The following is a 25,634-nucleotide window of genomic DNA, read 5'->3' as shown; positions in this document are numbered from 1 at the left end:
AGAAGAACAGTGAATAGAAGAAGGATCAAATTAGGTTGTTTTGTAAGAAGAGCTATTTACAAACCAATGTTAACTAGAATTCCCTACTTTCATTGTTTATTTGGGCAAGAAAACATGCCAATTTACAATTACGACACTGAAGACATGTTGTCTTTTCAGAGTTGTCTTGTTTGCGGCTTGTTAAAGCTGATAGGATTCGTTTTCATTGTTTCCCCGGAGAAAAAATGATATCAGAATATCGTTTTTACAGGAAGTGGTGCAGTATATGTACGGGTAGCTAGTTATCGTGGTGTAAAACTACTGTTCATTTTCTCCAAGGAAACGTCAATGATGTTTCCTTCAGGCATCATATATACTAGGACAAGGTTTGACAACAACATTTTGTTCCAGTATGACAATGCCATTGCCCACAGTAAATGTTTAATATAGCATACATTTGTCAGTTTGACATTTTTAAGTGTAATTGTAGTCCATCTTAATAGTAATAATTTTATTTGTTATAAAATGTGCAAACACTTTGGAAAAGACTGTTTAATTGACTGGTTTTAATACATATACATGAAGTTTATTTTTGGTTTTAAGCACAAAGCTACACAACATGTCATAAAGTTTGTTTGTTGTGAATTTCACACAAAGCTACATGATGGCCGTCTGCGCTAGCCGTCCCTAAATTAGCAGTTTAAGACTAGAGTGAAGCAACTAGTGATCACCACCCACCATCAACTCTTGGGTTACTCTTTTAACGAAAGCAAAATGAGGTTGACCGTCATATTATACCATTCCTACAGCTGTATGAGTTATCATGTTTGATATGACACCCGCGATCCTCAGATTGCGAGTTAAGCGCCTCTAATCACCTGACCATACTGAGTCATGTGTTGTTTAGAAAATGTATCAAAGAAAATGATAATTTTATATCTATTTGTGTTTAAGAAACACTACATAACATTTTCTATGTTTAGAGAATGTTTTACATCGGTATCTGTGGGTTATCAATCACACGTAATGAAGTTTACATAAGAACTAGAACGCCATGACAGCAAAACAAATTCTGATTAGGAACGTTTCTAGTGGGTCTACAGTGATCTGCAGTAGCTTACATCAAGACAGAATATTACATAATATACACAAGCAAAGAGTATTGTGTTTAAGTGCGAATACAACTTGCGTCACTGGGGAAAAGAGATCTTGAAATAAACTGACATAGTTCTGAAACAACAAAGGTGGCAAATAAACAATAAAATCTTTGTATATAAAATATAAACAACTGAAAAGAAGTAAAGCTGTTGTCAAGACTGTGTGTTGTTCTGAGATCGAATAACATCTCTACATATGGAATTTGTGATTCTAAAACGTGCGTAGATTAAAAAACGTTTGTGAACTTTGTAGACGCGGTCTTCTTTTACGATGAGTATGTTTGATGACTATCTATAGAGGGCAGCACATTTGCGATTGACTGACATTTCACGTGAAAACCGTAAGTGTATGAAGAGACTCATTATTAATATTATAAAATGATTATATTCTAAAGGATAAACGACTGTGATAATATGGATTTGTAACGATTAGTCAGTGTTTTGTTTCATTCAGATTTCCAAGTGTAACGCAAAGTCTAATAGACTCTGGTCTATAATTATTTATAATTCATTTTAAGGCACATCGTGCTGATATATTGAGTAACAATTACAAAAAAAAAAAACAAAAAAACCGACGTTTCTTGGTACAATAGAATTTTACCAAAACCAGTTAGCTCTGAGTTATAGTAAATGTTATTACTTATTGTTAATCCAACGACGTTTTCTTTCTCTTCTTATTTGTTACTTTTAATGTGTTTTATCCAATAAAATGATAGGGTCTGTTATTGATGTACAGCATTTTCTGACAATAGGTTTAAGAAATATCTGACACAGGTCTTCTCACCTTTCGACTCATGTCTGTTAAAAAAAATAGAATCAATTCTGTTGAACAAATAAGCATAAACAATTCTTCTTTGGTGGAATATGCGCATTCAATGTTTAACATATCTATACAAATATGGAGAACTAGATATAAAATGCGAATGTAAAGAAATACCGAAAAGGTTTACTGCTTACCAAAAAAATACGCTTTCCTGCTTGCGATATGAGAGTATTAGTTTTAACACAATATAGGTTTTGGCCAAGAGACAATTTGCAGTATTGATTTTAGTGACCTACAATAATTACTACGAAACACTCTAGACTCTTAATCACCCTGGAGAGTGAAAGCTTGCTTCTAATTATGTGTTGAAAACAAGTACACAAGAAAATTATCAAAAAACACACACCAGAAAACAAGCAGTAATTCTTTGCCAATAAAGTAAACAAAAATAAAGACCTCATGTTATTAGAAAAGTCAGTTACAATGAAAATATCTTGATGGGTATTATTGTCATTCAGGAAATACATAATATAGAATAATAATTAAAATGTATAACAGAATATAAAATAGAACATAGGATACATAATATTGAATAATAATAATCAGAATATATTATAGAATATAGAATACATAATATTAGAGTATATAATAGAATATAGGACAAATACTATAAAAATAATTAAGAACTTCAATGCAGTGACTACTGTGTGTATAATCTAGCAGTTGTTTCAATGTTATAAGGTTTGACATGTGAATCTTTGTGTTTCAGGTTCACGTCCCTTTGTCGGAAAGGAAAAAAAATTAAAATATAGTTGCGTTGTTGTTCAAGATTTATTACATAGTTATATTAATATGTAGAATCATGAAGGGACTTTTCGTTTCTAATTCTATATAACATAGTTGCGTTATTAAATTTCGCTATTCTATTACAGTAGTGATAATAATGGTTGTGGGTTCAATTGACGAGTTGCCGCCTTCACATTACTCTATTAACATAGCTTTACGAAAATATTCTTAAGCAAACAAGACTGTATTTAAATACGTAACATATGGATTAAAGGCGCAAATTATGTTATTTGTAATTAAGCAAAAAGCTATTCGGTTACTAGCAATATAATTCCGCAGACATATCACTGTACCACTAGGGGGCGCACGAATTATAAATCTACAAGTAAACAAAGACTAATCATTTTTTGTCCATTTTTTTGTATTTTCTTGCTTACTTTCACTGTAGAAGTAAGAAACAATTGTCTCATTGTGTAATATTCACAGATATGTGCTTACATTTTATATTGAAACAATCAATATTATTGATTGCAATTGTTTGTTTTTGAATTTCGCGCAAACTACTCGAGAGCTATCTGCGCTATCTGTTCCTAATTTAGCAATGTAAGAGTAGAGGGAAGGCAGCTACTCATCACCACTCACCGCCAACTCTTGGTCTACTCTTTTACCAACAAATAGTGGGATTGACCGTTACATTATAACGCCCTCACAGCTGAAAGGGCAAGCATGTTTGGTGCAACCGAGATTCGAACCCGCGACCCTCGGATTACGAGTTGAACGCCTTAACACGCTTGGCCATGCCGGGCCTTATTGATTGCAAAAGTCAGTTCTAAAGGAATAATGTCACTAGTGTATGAAGGTTTCATTAACACATAATTTCGCCTTAATACAAATTTATTTGAGATTCTTTTTCATTAGTTAGACATATAATTATAAAATATCTTGGGTTGGGTTTTTCAGTGTACTATTTTTTATGCTTATTAAACTGATTGTAGTTTTAAAAAATATCTATCAATTAGCAAATTCAATTATTTTGCTCTGATTTAACAAAAATCAACAAAAAAGAACTAGAATCCTTGTATTAGTTTTAAATAATTATAAACAAAAACAACAGCACAAACAGGTTTACGTATCATTAATATATTAAGCCTTATCTATAAAACTGTTCAGAAATATTGAATGAAATTGTAATTTATCACACTTGAATGTATAAAAACGCACAGAAACAGCATTAAATGAAAATCAACAGAGGCTTATTATGACAGTACAAAGCTGAAAAAAATTGTTGAATGCAGGTTACTGCATTTAATATCGGATTTCGATAACAGCAGTACAGAAAATCAATTACGTAGTTTTGCGCTTAACAAGCCCCCAACCTCACTTTCAATACCCATGGTGAGCAGAGCACAGATCTCCCATTGTGTAGTTTTGTGCTTAAACAACAAGAACAGAGCTTAACAACGATCTATCGAACAATAAATTAACACATATCTGTCTTGGTTTGTGACAAAAGTACTGAATGTAAATGAACATAAGCCCATTACGACAATGCAAGAAAACACAAGAAATAAGCATTAACACAGGTCCTATATGAATGTGCAAAACCGCACAAAAAAACAACAACACTGAATATAAATTAACACAGATCCATTTCGACTGCGCAACATCACACAAAATGTGTTGAATATAAATTAGTACAAGTCCATTATGTCTGTGTAAAAAGAACTGCACTAAAATGCTAAATTTAAAATGAATATAGGTTCAGTATACCGAATGAAACCAATCATATAAATATAGTAAATATATAATAACTCTAATCCATTATTATAACGTTGAAAAATTCACACAATTAATATTAAACATAGTAAGATACCCACACAGACACACTGAACATAAATGAGTTTGTGCATTAGAGTACTATGCATGTACAAAACGCATAAAAGTACTGAATTAACGTAAGCCTCTTATGAACATACAAAACATAATAGAATTGATCAGGATGGGACTTAGAAACAATAATGTAAATAGAAAGGAAAAGTTTTTATAATTTTTTTCTTAACTAGACATACACTTGGTTGTAGTCTATCAAACCAGCACTGAAAGCTAAATTTCCAAAAATTGCAGCTGTGCTTCAGAGATAAAGTATTAAGCACAAAATAGCACTAACACTATATTGTGCTTTGAAAGGATAGCTTATCAGAGCTTAACATCAAAATGGAATATACCATTTCGTGCATCAGATTTTTTTTCAAGAACTAACGTGTTTGTTACGTTTGAACTGGGTAAGTAATCAAGGGTAACAACAGAGGCTGGTCTCAGCTGGTCTGCTGAACCTAGCTTCACACAAATACCTTTCATCTTGCATCCAAGGAACCAAATTGGACTGTACGCAGTGTAATTAATTCCTTACTTTCTTATGCACTGTATCAAACTATATCAGAAACAGGATGTATTTCTAGACGTTTATTCAAGCTTACAGTTATAGCTAAACAGCCTGTTTCCATGGCCAAACGTTGCACGCTACGTACACGAGCGAGCAGAAAGTGTTAGACAACGTTAAAGGTAAACATTATATCACATATTCCTTTTCAAGTTTTTATATTCAATAAAATGAGAAAAAAAAAAAAAACAACGAGCTGTTATATGTATGTTTCTTCACGGAACACTGACAACATCAATGACTATAGGACATATACATACATACTGTCTAAGGGGTAACCAAAGTTTTTGATAGTGCATAAAAGTTCCAGTAAAAATAATGTGACCGTTTCCAAATATAACCCGAATGCTTTATCTCTGTGTGGTGCCTCGTGGCGTTGATCAGATCCACGTGAAGATAGATTATCTTCGCCTGAGGTGGTTAATATTGTTTGCATATCTTGTGACGACGTATGATGACGGTTATTGTTTTTGCTTATTTTATTTACATTGGTGTGGTTTTTCGAAGAGGTTTGAAGAATCATGTTCTTATTGATGATGCAATCAGCTATGATAAGTGACCCTTTTTATAAACTTAACCGTTTAGGTTCGGATTGTTTGTTTGTTTTGAATTTCAAACCTACCTGGCCATGTCGGGCCTAGTTCGGATTGAAAGAAGTAACATTTTTTTTTGTTTTTTTTGCTATACCAGTCCATGTCCTTCTGCACCTAGAGTACAAGAACGTGTATGGAGCTTGTTGTCAGCCCATTCCTCGACGTGGGCTTTGGCCATTAAGTCCTTTTGATGTAAATGTTCGTCGTTTATTGCCTTGTGTTATTCTATTTTTTTTTCAGCAACATGTCTTGGTACACTTTCGTTTAAATCATCTAAGGCTTAGTATTCATGGCGTTCATGTTGGTTATAAATGCTTAACACACTGAGAAGGTTTCTTAGAGTATTTTTTGCTTCGAAGTTGCATTAGCCTTAACTCAAAAATGCGTGACACCAATTGAGAAAACCTGTGTGGTTTACGAATTTTTACAAATCTTGTTTAATAGATGATGGTTCATTATTAGTCTTTATTTTACTTTAAAGAGTACTAGTGATTACTAGTGTTCATCTGGATGACAAGCGAATATTTTTCAGTTTGTAATGATATATAAAATCTGTGCTGAGATGTGCTCAAATTTTCTTGGTATAACAGACATTTGGATAAGTTCACATAGTTGTGGTGAACTGTTAGCTACTTGACAAAAAAGAACATTCCAGAACTTCACCTTCTATAAATTTGTTCATTCTGGTAAATATATATCTTCAGTCACGAAGCTGCTTTGTTTTGACAATGCTTTCATATCACTGGCAGACGAGTTTTATGGTAGTATAGGAGAGCATATGTTACAACGATAAGCGAGCCTTTAAGAATGATGTCAAGATCTTTTGGAATGGTTAGTTCGTCTTAGGGTATCAATGGTGTTTTAGTGATTTCTCTTGTTTTACATATCCTGTTGACCTGAATTCTGTAATACTTATTCCAATATGTTGTATTTTAGTGTTTCTCTATTAATTTTCTGTATAATTATTGTTTTGGAACGGCGTTGTCCTCAGCAGTATTCTTTGATCTACTAATGTGAATAATTTTACCGGGGCTGAATGGTTGCGCTATATAATCAGTAGAGTTTTATTTCTACGTTACGGAAGTTGTGTGTAGTATACAAAGATAGCAACGATCAATCGATCCAGTTGATTTGAACCTAAAATCTTTGAGAATGAGCTGTATAACTCAGTTTGAAAATTATGTAATAGAGGTAGACGTGAAGATGTTTACATGCCAACATTATGACGAACGCTTCATTTCAAGTGTTTTTCCTTCATGTCCATCAGTAATTGATTGGCGTAAGCAATAATTTTGGATTTTTTCTCTTTGGTATTTTTGTTTGCAATACAATGGCTCCAAGTTCAGTATGGCTAGCAACAACATGCAGTTAATTGACTAAATTTAGTTCGAAGTATGCCATTATATAGTTACTTGTGAGTCACTCTTTAAACAAAACTAGTATGTTCTCGTGTTTTCTTGTTCATGTCCATCGCCTATAAACCATTATTAGATCACATGTGTAATCGTTGCAAACTCTGGCATAAAGCTTCCACTGTAGTTTTCCAGGACGAACAAAATTTATATATCGGGCACATTATTTGAATGACTGATTTTTGTGGTCCAAAGAGATTCCTCCTTTCAGATATAAGTATTAGAAATATTCCATTCGAGATACATTACATTGGCTATTGTTACTAATGTTTGTGGCATCAGAAGTTCCATTTAAGACCAGAGATATAACATTTTGAAAAACTTCCGCAGCAGACAATACTTCATAATATAATGTAGTATGTCTCCTGAGACGTACGTGTTTACAGTAAATAGAGAGGTACCGACTTTCGGGCGCTAACTCTAGCGTATGATATCCTGTTCGCAAATCTAGTTTAGAGAAAAAATTGAGTTCTTTTCAAAACTTGTACTGTGGCGCCAGTGTTGGAGTGATATGAAAGTTTCTTTCAACAACATTTTCGGTAATATCATTGGTGTAGGAGCAACTAGTATCGATGTAGTTGTTTCACCTGCCCACTCTATGATTCCTTGACCTTTTAAATCAGCTTGTCTTGTTTTGCTCATTTTGTAACGTTGAATGGGTTATACATTGTCATTTTAAAGGAAACTATACATTTTTTTTTTTAGTTTCTTTATATCCAGGGGAACAAACCTGAAAATTCATCTATTAAAGCAGTTATTTTCTGATACATAAACATTTATTAAAGGAACACAAAACTACATTTAAACTCAGTAGCCCTAGTTCAGAGGCTGTTGTAAAACTTGAGTGACCCATATTGTGTTATGGTGACATAAAAGACTACTTCAATAGTTTTACTCCAGATGTTGTTGTAAAACTTGAAAGTGACCCACGTTGTTCGATAGTGACATGGAAGGCTACTTCAATAGCTCTAGTTCAGACGCTGTTCTAAAACTTGAGGGTAACCCATGTTGTCCTATGTTGGCATGGAAGGCTATTCTGTAGCTCAGTTTTCATTTGAAATAAATTGCATTTGGTTGATCCAGAAAAAAAGCATCTACCTTACAGCTATCGTTTTAAACCCGGAACAAGGACATAAGTTCTCAAAACCTTTCAGGTTTGTTTCTTTGTTGTTAAGCGCAAAGTTACACAACTGGCTATCTTTGCTGTGCCCACCTCGGGTGTTGAAACCCGAATTGTTGCATAAACTTACCACTGACTCACTGGGATCACTCTTTCAGGTTTAATATGGTTATTCCTTTATCCAGTAAAATACTAACAATAATTTCTAGCAGCATAATGTTTTTTACCGATTTCTTTTGTTTACTCAAATACATCAAGAAGAGTACAAATTCCGTGTTTTCTGAAGAATCTAAAAGTGTTTTTTTTTCACACTTTACTGTGTGCACTGCTTGGCGGTAACCTGAACCTGAATCCAAAATGCTTTTCTCGCATTTTGCCTATTTGACCACTTGAGTGTAACTTGATTCTATTATATCCTTTCTGATCGAAGTGCAGAAGTTTCCAATGACAGCACTGGACATACTGATTTCGTTTTCTACAACTGTGGAGTTATTTTTCTGTATCTGCGCAAGGTCCGTTTTTTCTGAAAAAAAGATTTCCGCATTGTAAAAAGTTCTTATCTGGATCACACATTATTTTTGAATGTTTGGAATGTTTTTTAACTTACTTAATTTCTACTTTAGTGAATGTTCTTGTCTTTCTTGTATTCTGTTAATTATTTGCTTATTTTGAGGCTAAATTGTGGTGGTTACCGTCAGTTCAGAGGTTTTCCCGATATTAAAACCTCATTGAGGGTCATCTGAGATTCTCTAAACTCTCTTTGCCTAAGTTGTTGATGCAGGACTTCAGGTAATCTGAGATGTCTCTTCTCTGTTCGTATTCTAGAACTTGCACAATTCTGCATCGGCTGTAATACAGCTTCACCTGCTTATTGACGAGCTTGATAGAAGATTTCGAATTCGATGTTTCTGTGTAACAAAAAGCCTTTTCAGGTTGGCAAAGACTGCGGAATAAGTTTTTTTTTCTGTTTCTAGGAGCGTCTCAAAGACTTCTGTGATTCTGGCCTTTAATAACATGGCAGCACAGCACGTTTACGTATTATATCTTAAGCAACAACAAAGTTTCCAAATCTACTCACCAGCTTCGTCCATCTCATCCCTAGTGGTATAAGGTCAGAGTTACTTCTACAAATGGAAATAATGGAAATTCAAGAGTGACTATGTTATTTCATTCTGTGTGTGTGTGTGTGAGCGCTACAAGTTTCTCTATGATTATTAAGTGATGATGCTTAGATTACAATATGATGTATCCTGATCACCAATTATGATATTCTACTTTTTATACGTTATAATAAACTCTAATAGACGCAGAATATACTTCTAAATGTTTATTCAGGTCAGTTGGGAAGATTTAATATAAAGTAAAATATGAAGTTGTTTAATTAGCTGGTACTTCTGTTTACCACTCAAAAGGAGTAACATGTGTAAAAACATATAAATATATGATTAGGGTTTCCTACCAAATGTCTACTACAATCTTCAAAATATTTTACTTATTGCTGTGGATTTATTGCAATGGCAATCCAACAGAATATCATAAGGCTGTGAGTTATGTCACGTATATGATGAGTATTAACTCACATTTTTCTTTAATATTTACATCTCGTGCAATGCTGCAAGCAGCTAGATAGAAAGTGTATTCGGGTTCTAATCTTTATTTCAAAGTTGCTATGAGCCATGTTTGCAGTTTCGTTATAGTGTTTCTAAAGTGACTCGTCTCTTCTTCTTTTGGGGAGAGCCTTGAGTGAGTCAGTCCTGAGAGAACAAAGAAAGTCTTGGGAGGGAAGTTGTTTGTTAAATTTCACTGAGAAGTCATATGGTAAAACATTCGGTCATCATCACAGTCTTACACGTTTCTATAGTGCCTTTACATATTAAAGTTCAACTTTTCAGCATGTTTAAATTTTTTACTCTCTACCATAAAAAATTATGGTTTTTCACTGGTTTATCCTATTTTGTGTGAATAATGCTTATTGTATTTATTACTATTTTAGATTTTGCGTTTAGTTTTCTCATATTCTCATTTTGTCAACACATACATATCTTAAACTTTGTCTTGCAGAATTATTTCTGTCTTATCATTCTTGCTGGAATCTAGCAACCTGTTTGTCAAATAATCTCTTAAAGATTACTGTAGGTAAACTAAGAAAAACCGAGACAAACAAGTACCAGTATCTCTTTAGCTGAGCCAATCACAAACAGGTGTTCTGGACACAGACTGTTCTGTTATTCTATGTGGCAATTGTACATGTAGCTTTGGCATTGGACAAAGTAAGGCTACGAACAAACACCTCATGTATGAGTTAGTAGCAGAGACTGTTTAAACTGGCGCGTATTATCGAGTGTGAACGTGATGTTAATTAATATTTTGGTTCATATTAACGTATAATAAAATTTTAAAATATATATTATATAAAGTTTATAGTATAAGCTTACCACAAGAAAGACACTGTCTCAGATCAGTATTAGGACAAAGGTATGAAAGTTAAAGCACTGTAAGAAGTATTTGTCTATTCGAAGTAAACTAATGTTTAGCTAATTAAGTTTGTAACAAAAACAATTCAAGTATGAAGGTAAACCATGGTATACGTTAGTACTTCTCAACCTCTTTCTATATGATTCACCCATATAAGTGTTACACAACAGCTCACTCACTGAGTATTAAACTAAATTGTTTTGTTATGACATAAATATACATGAATAAAAAACTATAAAGAAAACAACATAAAACAAACACAAAATAAACTCATTTATCAAACTACAGCTAGAATGAATAATAATAATTAATTATTTTGTTGTTGAATTTGTTGTGTAGTTGATAACACTCATTCAACCTGATTCTGATCTCATTAAACTCTGGCTGAACCGTTTATCCAGTTTAGAAGCGCTGGTCTGAAACACCACATATGACTTTTACACTGCGATACCAAATACAGTTTAAAAAACAGTAAACACTTTTTCTCGAAACACTTCTTTACATTTTCAAGCTCATTTGTTTTTTTTTCTACCGTGAAATTACCGAGAATAGTTTTACTGTTACGTAAATGCAAGCTGCAATAAAACAGAAATCCCAAATTCTTTGTCTTATCAAATTTGTCAAACGAGGCTTTGGTTTGTCTTTAATAACAGAAGACTGTACTTGTTTGTTTGTTTTGAATTTCGCGCAAAGCTACTCGAGGGCTATCTGCGCTAGCCGTCCCTAATTTTGCAGTGCACGACTAGAGGGAAGGCAGCTAGTTATCACCACCCACCGCCAGCTCTTGGGCTACTCTTTTACCAACGAATAGTGGGATTAACCATAACATTATAACGCCCCCACAGCTGAAAGGGATTCGACCGATTCAAACCCGTGACCCTCGGATTACGAGTCGAACGCCTTAATACGCTTGGTCATGCCGGGCCTACAAAAAACTGTAAGTGAATTATAATTAATTGATGAATGTAATGCAATGACAGTTGTAAGAATAAAACTGTATAGCTAATAGTGTATTATATTAAGAAGAGTTAAATTTTTGAGATTGATAACACAACTTATCTTTATTCAACCTGAAAATAAAATAAAGCGTGGTCAGAAAACAATAGCAAAGTGTTCAAATGTTTTCAAAGAGCAAGGATTTGATCAAGATTTGGATAAATAATTGCAGGTTATAATTCAAGACAGATAAGTTACTTACTGTACGATAAAGAAAACCGACAGTTTCTTTTTTTTTTTTACATAATGGTAACGTGCTCTGTTTTAATCTGTTGACTAAACTTTAACTGAAGTTTATTCTGCTTGAGCTCTGAGATAAGTTGCTGACATAGTCTAGGGCTCTTGGGTCTGATCAATTCCTGAAATATCGTTATTCAAAACCCAATTTTTGTCATTTACTTACACTGGATTTTTTCCCAAGTGTTTGCGTCCACGAATGTTTCACTCGTCCCACCTCCTTCCAAGCTTCCTCTCTGACTTTCCTCCTTGGAGATTTCCAACTGTGAAGTCAAGCATGACCTTCTGTCCGTAGAGATCGATACCCTTCACTTGTCATGTTTTATCTCCCTCTGTTTAACGTGATTCTCACGAGGCCGCGAGACAACAGACGGCTTGCCGCCCAGATTAGCTTTTGATGGACTTCTCCTGCACGTGCTCTGATTAGAAGAGACCGGGTGGATCGCGCACGGAGACTTGCGGATTACAGAATAAAGCATCAGCGCCATATTTATATATTTTTTAAATTAACTTTTATCAGAATTGCACATGTTTGCTTGGGCTGTGATTGATAAGATAGATATAGGAGTTCGCGACGATAAACACTATACAAAATATATCACAATGGAGGTCAAACAAAAGCTTCTACTCCTGTATAAAGCAGTTATAAAACAAACAAGTATTTAATAGGTAGAATGTGTCAGTGGGGCTTTCGTATTCTCCCATTTCATTCACCAATTGCAAAAATCTTTCATTCTACGAGTTTCCCCAGTTTTCAGAATAAAATTAGTATAAAATATCTGCTAGGAGTGTTTTTTCATATTCTAATTTTGCCCTGTTAATGGTATTTTAACAGCCTCGTCACTTTGTATGTTTTTATTTCATTTTGTTGTTGTTTTGAATTAAGCACAAAGCTACACAATGGGCTATCTGTGCTCTGCCCACCACGGGTATCAAAGCCCAGTTTTTAGCGTTGTAAGTCCACAGACGTACCGCTGAGCCACTGAAGGGCTTCATTTTGTTTATTTAACTTATGATTTGCTAGAGCTATGAATGAAATTCATGAAACTTTACATACATTTAAAGACGATAAGTTCGATTTTGGTAAACAAAGTCTATGTTTGTTTTCCTCCTTACAGAAATTGTTTGCGACGCTTGTGTTGAAAATATCTCACTGGTTGGAGAGCTTGGATTGTGATTTCAAGGGTTCATAGTGCACATTTCGTTGTCATGAAATCTTGTTCAATATTTCAGGGCCGTGGGTTCACTATAAGATTCTTGTTTTCGGTCAGACAAAAGTGACCCGACAGTTGATGTTGATTGTTTTGACTTTCTTTCTAATCTTTCAGTTATAAAGTAAGGACGGGTAGACGCAGATAGTCTTTTGTGCATGTATTCAAGAAAATATTAAAACGAACAAACTCGTTGAATATTGTCCTTTGTATTAGATCTAAAACACAATCAGGTCTTTGGTATAATAGGATAGTTTGATTGGTCGTCTTTCAATTACACTATTCTGGTAGTAATGTGTCTCTTCGTTTTATTAACGATTTAACGTGTGTTGTACTAACTCATTATAAATATATGGTGCTTATCATCATGTTGGAAACTGTAGATTATCATAGAGGTGTTAGTCTGTTTTTGTAGGGATGGTCAAGGTAATTAATAGGCCTAATACGAATATGCACGCTAAAAATATGATTTAATATTGGATATTAAAATTTATGGTAACAATGTAATATATATACATGACTTTAATATTACTGCATTTGGAGGTTATATGATATTGACTTTTAGTATACAGTTTGTTTAATATAATATCATGGCTATACCAAGGTAGACGTAAGGAAGAACAATCTGTGCCAACTCATGGCTTGGTTATTACAGATTTACAGTAATGTCGATCAAACTGACCAACCTCGTAACCATTTTGCACTCGTGAGTTTTACGATGTTATAAATTTTAATATCGAAAATTATGTGGATTTATTTGTTTGTTTTAGAGTTTTGCGCAAAGCTACACGAGGGCTATCTGCGCTAGCCGTCCCTAATTTAGCAGTGTAAGACTAGAGGGAAGGCAACACTTGGGCTATTCTTTTACCAAATAATAGTGGGATTTACCATAACATGATAACGCCCTCACAGCTAAAAGGGAGAGCATGTTTGAGATGACAAAGATTCGACCTCGCGACCCTCAGATTACGAGTCGAGCGCCCTAACCATTTAACCACGCCGGGCCCGATTACGTAGTGATGATCTATATATAGCTGTCTCATCCCTATATTCTGCTTTGCACTACTACCCCTACATTATTTCACATTTACAAAATGTTTAGTATTACTTGTAAAAGCCTATATCATATCATCATTTTAAGTACAGTCGTTGAAAATACAGTGAAGACGCAAACGTTTGTAAAACATGTTTTTCAAAAACAAAATTGTGCTTCCATTTATACAACTATGAAACAGATATAACTATATTATTACCATTTTAAACAGAAGATTTACGTGTAATTAAAAACAACGGACGTGTGATAATTTGCAAGCGGCAGATAATACACTAACTGTAAAATTGTTATGTGATCATGATCGGTAGTTTAACTTTGAGGTCTATGATCATGAATTTATATTTTTAAATATTATTTAATGTCCGGTGTTCTTATAAAGTTGAAGAGTATCTATTTAATATAGATATGAGCTGAATTGAAAGATTCATGATCATTAAGCTAATTAAAAATATTCGTTCAGAAATCAGAGATCTCAATTTCATTTAGATATTTTTCGTACTAATCTGTTTTCTTTAAATGTTTCTAAGACTGATAAAACAATTCATATCATTAGCAGTTAAAAAGAACACCATATCAAAGCAGACACATGCGACAGAACACAAATCTTTAGTAAAACTTTTAGTAAATTTATACTTCTTGGTTTATTTTTTCGTTTATCGACGTTATTGCAATGTTCTTTATACCTGTTCGAACGTTGTCTCAGCTTGTTGTGCTTGAGAAGCAACTTTGAAGGGTCAACCAACTGAGCATACAGACTTGTCAACAGTCCTCGCTAAGTACGTTTACCATGTACCGAGTTGACGTTCTCTGAACACAGTGGAGAATCTGACAAGCTGTGGTGAAAGCGTTCAGTCAAATGATTAATGATGCCAAGCTTAAAAGGAAACGATGAAAAGATTTCAAAAACACATGTCACACATGCTTATTCGTTGTCTACTGTGATTTTCTCAATGATTTGAATCTGTTTGGACACGTAGCAAAGTAAGCCTTATCATACAGTAATGCACATTGAAATTAAAGTTTTTATCCACAAAATATATTTTACGTTGTTCTAAAGCACCTGTCTTTGCCACCGGTTATCAAAACATAGACTAATTGAGACAACACTCTACTGGTGGTATCATTTGTGTATTAATATATATTTAACGACAAAAGTTTCACTAGATGCAATTTACGTACAATAGAATGTCTTTATTCTTCAGATTACTAAGACACTTCATCCACCGAATGTATATAGAGAACTTCCAGATAATGTTGACATAAGTGTAAAAATGTATAAAACTACTAGTAAGAACAGATTTATTCAGTACAGCCTTTCATTGTTCTTATCTTATACAATTATTCTTCAAAGTTCCAAAGATTGTTCGTCTGTTTGTTTTGAATTTCGCGCAAAGTTACACGAGGACTATCTGCGCTAACCGTCCCTAATTTAGCAGTGCAAGACTAGAGGGAATGCAGCTAATCATCACCGCCCACCGCCAACTCTTGGGCTACTCTTTTACCAACGAATAGTAGGATTGACCGTTACGTTCTAACGTCCCCACGGCTGGAAGGGCGAGCATGTTTAGTGCGACGAGAATTCGAACCCGCGACCGTTAGATTACGAGTCGAACGCCTTAACCCACCTGGCCATGTCGGGCTAATATCCGAAGATAAAGTTAGCCACGCTAAAAACACGAGCCATTAGATATAATTAGTTTTTTGAACAGTCTCAAAATCACTTGATTTTGTCTTTTATCTGTTTCTAATAACAAGAGAATCAGCGTTACAAAAACGTCAAAACATGACACACGTCGTTATATCTTCAACAGACACCGCCGGTGAGCTTTGCAATACACAATTCAACAGAAATTTGAATTAGTAAACACTGGTCCCAAAGAGATACACGTGACTTTTAATTAATGTTTTATTTTATCTTTCTGTGTTTGCACGTAAATACGTATAACTCCATAAAGATAGTATTGATAAGGATATCTCAATGCCTATTTGGAACTTAAGAATACAAAGAAACGTCGCAGCTTTATCTCTCGACTCCTGCTTCAAAATTAGTTTAGATAATTCAATTAAATTCATTGCATAGTGTAATTCGCTACCGACGTATTAATGCTTTAATATTAAACTAATCTAAAACAGACAAATCTTTGTGAGGTAGATCGGTGGTATGAACCTGATATTCATTATTAATGGAAAATAGAAAATATCTTGAGGAAGATATATTAATTTGATATTCAGCTTTGATTTAAAACTGGGTAATTATTGTCAAGAGAAGTGGATTAGGTTGCCTGTATTCATTTGTAAAATCTTCGACAAAAAGAACTGTGTTGTATATTAATCTAACGCTCAAAAATACTCAAATATAAATAAGTATTATATATTAACTATTAGACTACAAATCTACGAATGGACTTTGTGAAAAGGCTTAGTATATATATCTTTGCTTTCCCATCTTACTTCAAAGATGCAAACTGGTAATTTAGAAGCCAATTGCGATTTGTAAGCATTATTACATATCTTTGTTGCCTTCCTGTACAGGGATAAGTAATCTGTTACTGTTTCAGCCGAAAGTTCAATGACCAAAGGAATAGAGCAGTCTTAGCCTACTAGGTTGCGTTCTAGGCTTTGAATTAAAAGGTCCACGATTCGAGTTCATGCTATACTGTTAAACATGTTTCGCATTTTCAGCTATGTGGCGTAATAAACATGACAGTCAATACTGCAGTTTGATTATGAGCATCCATTTAGGCATCGTGTGCTACCGATTGGTTAGTCTTTCTCTGATTAACAGTTTTAATTCAGAGGTAGCGACACCTGGACCTTAAGGTCTCTGACTGGCCATATAATTCATATGTCACATAAGATTCTATTTAAGTTAGAAATACCCAATATTAAATGATTAATTTGAAGAAATAACAATTGGCATAGCATAAACAACTGAATACAGTTTAAACTTTGTACAAAACTATAATACCAACTGTAAAGAACTCGCAAGTTACAAAACATGTCCCATCTCGTTCTACTCAGTTCATAACTCCTGGGTAAACGTTTAAGACAGAGCTGCCTTTCAATAAAGAAATCAGATCATTGATCAGAGAAGGTCAACTTTTTATTCATTAAGGTCTAATAAACTCAGGAAAACACAAAGACAGTCTAAATTCTGCTGGATACAAGTGATCGACATAGTATATTTCTAAGAGCCTGAAGTCTTGAAGCAAATGCAAATTTTGACACGTAGAATTAAAATTATTGAAAGGCAGGTTTTGGCATGAAAGAAATGTAACATGTTATAAAGGACAATGAAAGTTATCTTTATACATCAATATAAATTGTTGGTAGGCCGTAAATAAATAGATGCACGAACTTTTATCAGTGTTTTTCTTTTCCTTTTATAAGCTAGGGACTATAACAGTCGTTATAGCGAAAGAGATGTGTCTGGATTGCTGAGTCAAATACTCTAATAAACAGGTAAGGAGAAATTGAAAACTGAGAAGAAAAAAATTGATTGTTGGTACGAAAACGTTGAAACATTATGTTAAAATAGAACACACACACACACACACATATATATATATATTTTCCGAATATATGAGGCTGTCTTCTTAGAAGGTTAGGTAAGATGGTCACCTTAACTTTGAATGAGATTTTTACAAACAGAATGAATATCATCAAAAATAAAAGGTTTTAGAACAACCCTGTTTAATTGTAGATGTGATGCCTACTATGTTTGAATACATCATAAGGTATTCTTATGCAATCACAAAGATGCTAATTACAAATATTATTTAAAAATCTTTTTTAGATGGTGAAAAAATGTGCTTATTGTGGTTAAGGCAGGTTTTACCAATAAGGTCAAATAATATCTTATTGGTTAAATAGCTTGTACCTAACTCTTAACACCCGCAGTTTAAAATAAATGCTGTATTAAGAAACTGTATTTAGGAAGCTACATTTATCAATTAATGCTTCTTACAGAGAGGGAGAAGGTCTTGGGCTCTGAGAAAATTTCGTATTTCTAGGACATAGGTGCAAAATAACGTTGAGTTTTAGTGTGTGAAGGTAAAGCATATCCTATGAGAGAAAGGGAGATACGTATGTCATTGGTAAAGCAATAACATTTTATAAAATATCAGTGAACTGGAACCGTGTTTTTACTGCATGTTAAGCTATCTGTAATTCCTCATTGTTTGAAATCAACAAAGTGAAAATTTCTCGAAATATGTGTTTTATAACCATAAGCAGTTTAAAGTGTTTACCTTAGATCAAAGTTGTTGAAAAAAACAACAACAAAAATATGAAATCGTGCTTTAATTATTCTCACCTGTTGTCACGTGATCAATATTTACGTACAATTTACTATGATCTCAACACGTCAAAACTTGTGATATACAGCGGTGTAGGTCTTGTCTCTCTTTCCCATAGTTATGATTTCTAAAGTGCACCAATAAACTTCATTCTATATTAATTGCTTTTGAATTACGTGATTTAAATAGTAGATACAAATTTAATATACAACTTAAAGCATTACTCAATACTGGGAAAATACAAACTTAAGGTACTATTCAATCAATGTGAAAACTGTGATAGATAGAAGGCTTAATTAATGCACAATTTATTCCTGGTGAAATCTGTGATAAAACGCTTTTGATCTTTTTTAAATGAACATCAACATAACAATAAGAGAAAAAAACAGTTATTAAAGTACATACCGTTTTAATTGGGTTGAAATAAACGCGCCAAGTAAAATATATATTTTAAAATAACAGTATACCATTATAAAGTAATTCTGTTAGTATGGCTCTTATATAAAGTTTCATCCTTTGTATGAGTACATAAGAATTTTCTTATGGAAGAGTAGATGGTGATTTAATGTTGATATGGCGATATTGTAACTTTCCTTCTTCTCTTGAAGAAGGCCTGGCATGGCCTAGCGCGTTAAGGCGTGTGCTTCGTAATCTGAGGGTCGCGGGTTCGCGCCCGAGTCGCGTCAAACATGCTCGCCCTCCCAGCCGTGGGGGCGTTATAATGTGACGGTCAATCCCACTTTTCCTTGGTAAAAGAGTAGCCCAAGAGTTGGCGGTGGGTGGTGATGACTAGCTGCCTTCCCTCTAGTCTTACACTGCTAAATCAGGGACGGCTAGCACAGATAGCCCTCGAGTAGCTTTGTGCGAAATTTCAAAACAAACAAACAAATCTCTTGAAGAAAATGTCTAGAATGTTTAGTATTTATTTATTCAGCTGTAAACCAGTGAGGTAGTTGGTAATTAAATAATTAAATACATTTGTTGATTGTATACGAGGAAAAACTATTTGGTGATCAGCTAGCACTGTCATAAACAAGGTTTAGAAATATCAATTAGATAGGTATATAGGAAGTTGTATGTTATGCCTTAGAAGATATAGAAATGCAACTGATGTGGTAAAGAAACGGGAAGGCTCAAGCTGTTTCTTGTTCTTGCCACTTCAGGCTGTTTCTTGATAGTCTAGAGGAAAAGCAGTTAATCAACACATATTTGGCTATTGTTGTTTGACCAACTAGTTGTATTTGACTGTCACACTTATAGTACACCAAGACCTTGAAGTAAGGAGCGCATTTTTGCATTTACTGGTCGCTAATACAGGAACCCTCAAATTGACAGTCCGAGAACGCTAACCAGTAGGTTACGTCAGGCCCAGTTGAACTACTGATCATATGGTTGATGTTATTGTCAGTTATAAAACAGAGCTACGCAATGAACTATCTGTGTTGTGCTCACTGCGAGTGAATTTTAGCGTTACAATCCCAGTAACTTAAGGCTGAACCACTGGAAGACATCTGTTTAATACTCTTGAATTTTAACTACGTGAAACAGCTATAAATATTTGATGTTCACATTTCAACCGAGACTTCAAATTGTTTCTATTAAAGAGCAGACACCTTTTGTAAAATAAGTGAGTATCCATAGGTTTTACTAAACTCATAGTCACAACTAATTTAGTGTTGTATCAAACTACTAACTTACAGTTGTTTGTTATATACTAAATAGTTTGTTTAACTTCAAAAATTAATTGAAATGCCCGATGACGCATTTTACAATTTGAATCCTCTTTTCCCAACTTCGAGCTCATATCTGAAATTATATTAAGAAACACTTTTTTAAACATAATGATGTAGTCCTAAATACATCAAGTAATAATTTTATTTCATTATGCACTTTCAGTAAAGAATCGTCTTTGATAGGATTGGCTCAAAGGCAACGATTCGCATACCTGTTGACATCAGTATAAGTGTGTGGAGAAATGTGGATATTGGGTTAAGCCTACCAAGGCAAAACTCCCTATTCAAAGTAAACAAGGAAACAGGTGCTGACTAACGCATCTCGAACAGTTATTATTCAATTGTTTCCAAATGCTTTGTGGCTATTGTATTTTCACGTGCTTTTCAAAAAAGTCTAGTTCGTGAATGGGTATTATGTAGTAGAGTTTCAATGAATACTTTAACAGAATTGCTTTTATATCGTTGTGGACTCAATTGTGTTTTGTAATCTTCTGATTGATTTTGTTGAATCTTTTCTCAGGAGGACTCAGTTCTCTCTGCATGTTTACTACTGTGCCGTGACATGTGTATTTGAGTTGTTGGTAAGTTTTTAATACTGTCATACTCTTTGTTCTAGCGGTAACAAAGACATTATTACGACAGCAATGTTTTGTTACATTTGTTTTGGTTTTGTGAGTATTTCTGTTTGTGTTAGATTATCAGGAATCACAGGAAACTGTTTTCTTTGGCAGTTTTAAATGAAGGTAAAGATATCATCCCCCTTCTTATTTTAAACTCTCATTTGAACACAATAAAATTTTATATTTTTATGTGATGACTTAAATATTTTGGTGGTAAGTATAGTTAGTTCAACGTGTGCTATTTGATGATTTCAAACTAAGGAGTTGGTTCAATACCTAATAATCTGAATGTATGAATGATTGAGTCAATGGATCCTACTTGATGATTTGAAGGTAACTAGAGCAGGTCCCTTACCTTTTATTTATTGGTTGAAGATAAGAAGTGTTGGTACAATACGTATCTGTTTAAATGTATGAATGGTTGAATCAATGGACCCTACTTGATGATTTGAAGGTAACTAGAGCAGGTCCATTACATTTTTGTTAGTGGTTGAAGCTAAGAAGAGATGGTTCATTACGTTATCGTAATGATTTGGAAATAACAAGAACTAAATCAATGCATCCAATTTGATGTTTTGAAGATTATATCAACTGATTCATCAAGTTTAACTTAATGATTTTAAGGCAATACCAGTTACTTCATTATATTTCAGTAACAATTTGAAGACAAAAACAGTTGATTCATTACATCCAGCTTAGTAATTTGAAGAAGAGCAGGGCTGGTTCACTAAATTCCATTTAGTGATGTCATATGACAAGAAGATTTGGTTCATTATGTAATATGTAATGTTATGGAAATAAACAGGATTGTATCACTAGATCCTCTTTGGTGACTCGCAGATAAACATGTAGTGTTTTGGCAAAACTTCTAAGACTAACTGCATCCGTGCCTAATTATGTACTGTTAGCCAGAATGTTAGTCACTTCCTCAACATTAATAATACACTGTTATCAAAGAAAAACTCGTGAATGTAACTGACAAGGCGTTACTCTAAAAACCAGATTGGAGGTGCACTTCATCATCAGACACCTTAATACCAGAAACCGCAATATCACACATAACAACCTCATTATAAAGAACTTCTCAAGAAATATTCACTCACTAGTTGTTCATACAACATCCTTAACTGTAGAAACAGAGAAAAATAAACCTGATCTAATTAAGAAAGAAAACATTTCAACTGCTTAGAAAACAAAAACCCCATCAGACTTTAATCAGAACTTATCTTTTTCTGTTATTTTCTCGGGATTATTAGCATTGTGTATAATACAGCTATTACTACAGTTACATCCTTGTTTATTATTATTATTTTATGTATATCATAACCCTGGTGTCTGCTCTAGCATTCGTGTGTTTCCCATTTGAAAAGGTGTACACGCAGACAAAGCTTAACATTAATTTTTTAAATGACAGGAGAACAGACATGAATAACGTTGATGTTAAATGTTATTTCGGAAGCAGGATATTCTACATTAATGATACTATCATTCACATTTCAAAATGTGACATAAGTAAAATAATAAAAATGTAGATTTACCGTAAGTTATTGTTGAGTGACTCTTAGCATGACTGAAATGTTCAACAATTACTTTTTGCAGTGGGAGGCATAAGTAGTTCAGAAATTTGGCTTTTAGTGAAACTAAGAGTGAACATAATACACCTTTTAAAATCCACGAAACAATTTAAATGACTTGTTTGTTTGTTTTAGTATTATGCACAAAGTATCACGGGTATCAAAACCCGGTTTCTAGCAGTACAATTCCGCAGACATACCGCTGTGCCATTGGCGGGTAAATTATATTGGTAAATTAACTGAAACAATAGACGTCACTAAAGCCTGGCACTTTTGTGTCTTATGAATAATTAAAGTTCACTTTTATTACAGTTAATGCTGTTTATTAAAGTTTTCAATCGAGCTAAAGTCAGATAATGATTTAACTTTGGCAAAATGAGCTCATTTTATTTGTTAGAATAAGAATACTTATTAAGAGGTGTCGTGAAAGCTTTTTATACCATAATCCATTCATCAAATTCTGTTTGCTTTGTTTGTTAAAAAATGTATCCCAATTGATTAAAACTAAACAATGAGTAAGATTTTGTAATACATTGTAATATTTTTTGTAACAACATTGCACTAGTTTCTTTCTAAGAATTATTATTTGTCTTAGTTAACAGTAGGGCCCGGCATGGCCCGATGATTAAGGCACTCGACTCCTAATGCGAAGGTTGCGGGTTCGAATCCCCGTCAAACCAAACATGTTCATCCTTTCAGACATGGTAGTGTAATAACGTGACGGTCAATTCCACTATTCGTTGGTAAAAGAGTAGCCCAAAAGTTAGCGGTAGGTAGTGATGACTAGTGGCCTTCCCTCGAGTCTTTCACTGCTAAATTAGGGACGGCTAGTGCAGATATCCATCTTGTAGCTTTGCTCAAAATTCAAACTAATTAGCAGTTATAAGATTTATTCTAACATTCCTTTTTTAAAACGTAGCTCGTATAAACCTTAAGATCCCATTCGTTAGTAGGCTTCTTATACAAATAACATCCGGAACGAATTTTTATGTTTCTTGTTTCTTTCATTGCTGTATGCTTGTAACACTGACATAAGGTAATCGATGATGATGAATCTAACAAGCTAGAATCCTCAGATTTAGGATGGCTAGACGATTAACTGTGTTTGTGCTTCTCTCGAGGTGTGTTAAATACTTGTTACTGGCTATTATTTAAATAATGTAGAATATTTCTTATCTAAAGAATAATTGAATATAAATATTTCATAAAGCTATTTTGAATATTTTCGTTACCTATTTCCTTTTAAATTTCTGAGAAATAAGGTGACAAAAATTATAAAAAACAGAGATTTCTGATATAGAAGTGACGTAATCAAGTTCATCGTCTTCAAGCCAACGAAAATAAAGTTTCGAATCGAATAATCACTTTGAGCTTGATTTTACAGATTTGGAAGAAAGTCATTTGTTTTACAATGTCATTGATGTCCTTTGCTTGTCTATCAAGACAAAAATAATATACGGGAATATCTGAAAATCTGATTGGCAAGAGACAACTTCCAAGGAGTAGCCACGGTTCTTAAAACATGAAATAAAATTCCTCTGAAATTACTGATTTCACAGAGATTAGAACGTAAATGTTTTACGAACGTGCACTACATACGTAACTCTAAATGACAGTTTACATTTACAGGGTAGGAAAAAAGTTACTATACAGCTAGTACAGTTGATAATATACGATTGACACTAAATAAAATATTGTGAAAACAATAGAAATTAATTAAATTATTATTTGTTTCATAGAAATAGTTGAAAATTAAACTATATGCTAAATAAAGCATTTTCATATTCACTTTTTCCCAACCATGTATGTATATATATATATATATATATATACACACACATATATACATGTAGGTTTTGTTACATTTTTCATATACATATTTCATGTTTCCTTTCAGAATTTGGTGAAAAAAGTTTGTTTTTAAATTGCCTAATAACACTTAGGTTTTATTATACTGTGCGTGATCATTATGGGGACTGGGAGAGAATTTATTTCTCCAATTAGTATGCTTGTAATACTTTATTCTTATAATACTGTTTCATTAAAATATTTTCCTTTCCACAACTGTCCGTAAAATGCAAATTGTAATTTTAAACATGGTTAATTTAGTTTTAGAGTATCATGAACCTTGGGCTTTCTTATTTTTTTTACCTCGATATCTCGATACACGACGGTTTTATTAAGTTATGTTTAAGCTACACGGAAGAAAGAAAAATAGGTGGCAATCAATATTTAAATACGGGGAAAAAAGTTCATGGTATGTTTGAAGAGAAACGATTTCTAATGCAGATATATCGAAAGAAAAATGTGAAAAACAACATGCTGCAGATTTAGGTGACAGTCGCATAGCACTAAAAACTTACGATTATCCTAAGTATGAATATTGTGTATAAATGTACTTATTTAAATAAATTAAAGTCTACATGTACTTCAGAACCTCAGAAAATCATTTTGACGTTTATTAGAGTATGAAATAAATATTTCATTTTCTTTTCAAACGGCATGCCATTTTTGAACTGACAGCGTAACAATCGGTTGGCGTTTACTATGTTTTTACTTCTTTTACTGCAATATACTTCTATGACACTTCCATGGGCACGTATATGTTCCACAATAAAACAATGCTGCGAGTACGTGTATGGTCCCCTTTATTACACTGCCGTGGGTGCACACATGTTTCTCCCCCTACAACATTTCAACGAGTACGTATATGTTCCCCTCTAGACCAATGCCATGTGCACCTACATGTTCCTTTCCAGAACACTTCTGTGGGTACGCGTACATTTTCCTTTAGAACACTTCCATGAGCAAATATATGTTCCCGTCTAGAGCAATGTGGGCCATGGGACACACTACAGAGCCTTCATTTTTGCCTTTGGAATTAAAACAATAAATGGATATATGTTGAACATTTGAATAACCGTGAATAAGAGTTGTTTTCCTTTAAATGTTTCCAAAATATTCAAGTTTCACACGAATAATGGAGCATACAAGCATGTGTTTCTTTTTGTTGGTTTAACTGATAACACTCTCTTTCTTCTTATTTTGTACTTAAAAGTAATATCCAATAATTCTTAAAAATTCATACAATTACTTTTTTGAACGTTAATCACGAACTTAAATTATGAAGGTTTGTATGAGCAATGCAATTCTCTTTAAAAAGTTCTAAGTTAAGTATAATCTACG

General features: G+C 33.6%; 1 long non-coding RNA gene across 1 annotated transcript in view; it reads left to right on the top strand.

Moving 5' to 3' along the window:
- Nucleotides 1-983: 983 nt before the first annotated feature.
- Nucleotides 984-25,634, top strand: part of LOC143250875 (uncharacterized) — a 48,532-nt gene continuing 23,881 nt past the window's right edge. The window contains exon 1 of the long non-coding RNA XR_013028424.1: nt 984-1,477. This is a non-coding gene — a long non-coding RNA (uncharacterized LOC143250875). The remainder of the gene's footprint in view (nt 1,478-25,634) is intronic.

The sequence above is a fragment of the Tachypleus tridentatus genome, chromosome 1, assembly GCF_004210375.1.
Source record: "Tachypleus tridentatus isolate NWPU-2018 chromosome 1, ASM421037v1, whole genome shotgun sequence".
Taxonomy (NCBI): domain Eukaryota; kingdom Metazoa; phylum Arthropoda; class Merostomata; order Xiphosura; family Limulidae; genus Tachypleus; species Tachypleus tridentatus.
The sequence above is the reverse complement of the archived record's forward strand: the minus strand, read 5'-3'. Positions and strand labels throughout refer to the sequence as shown.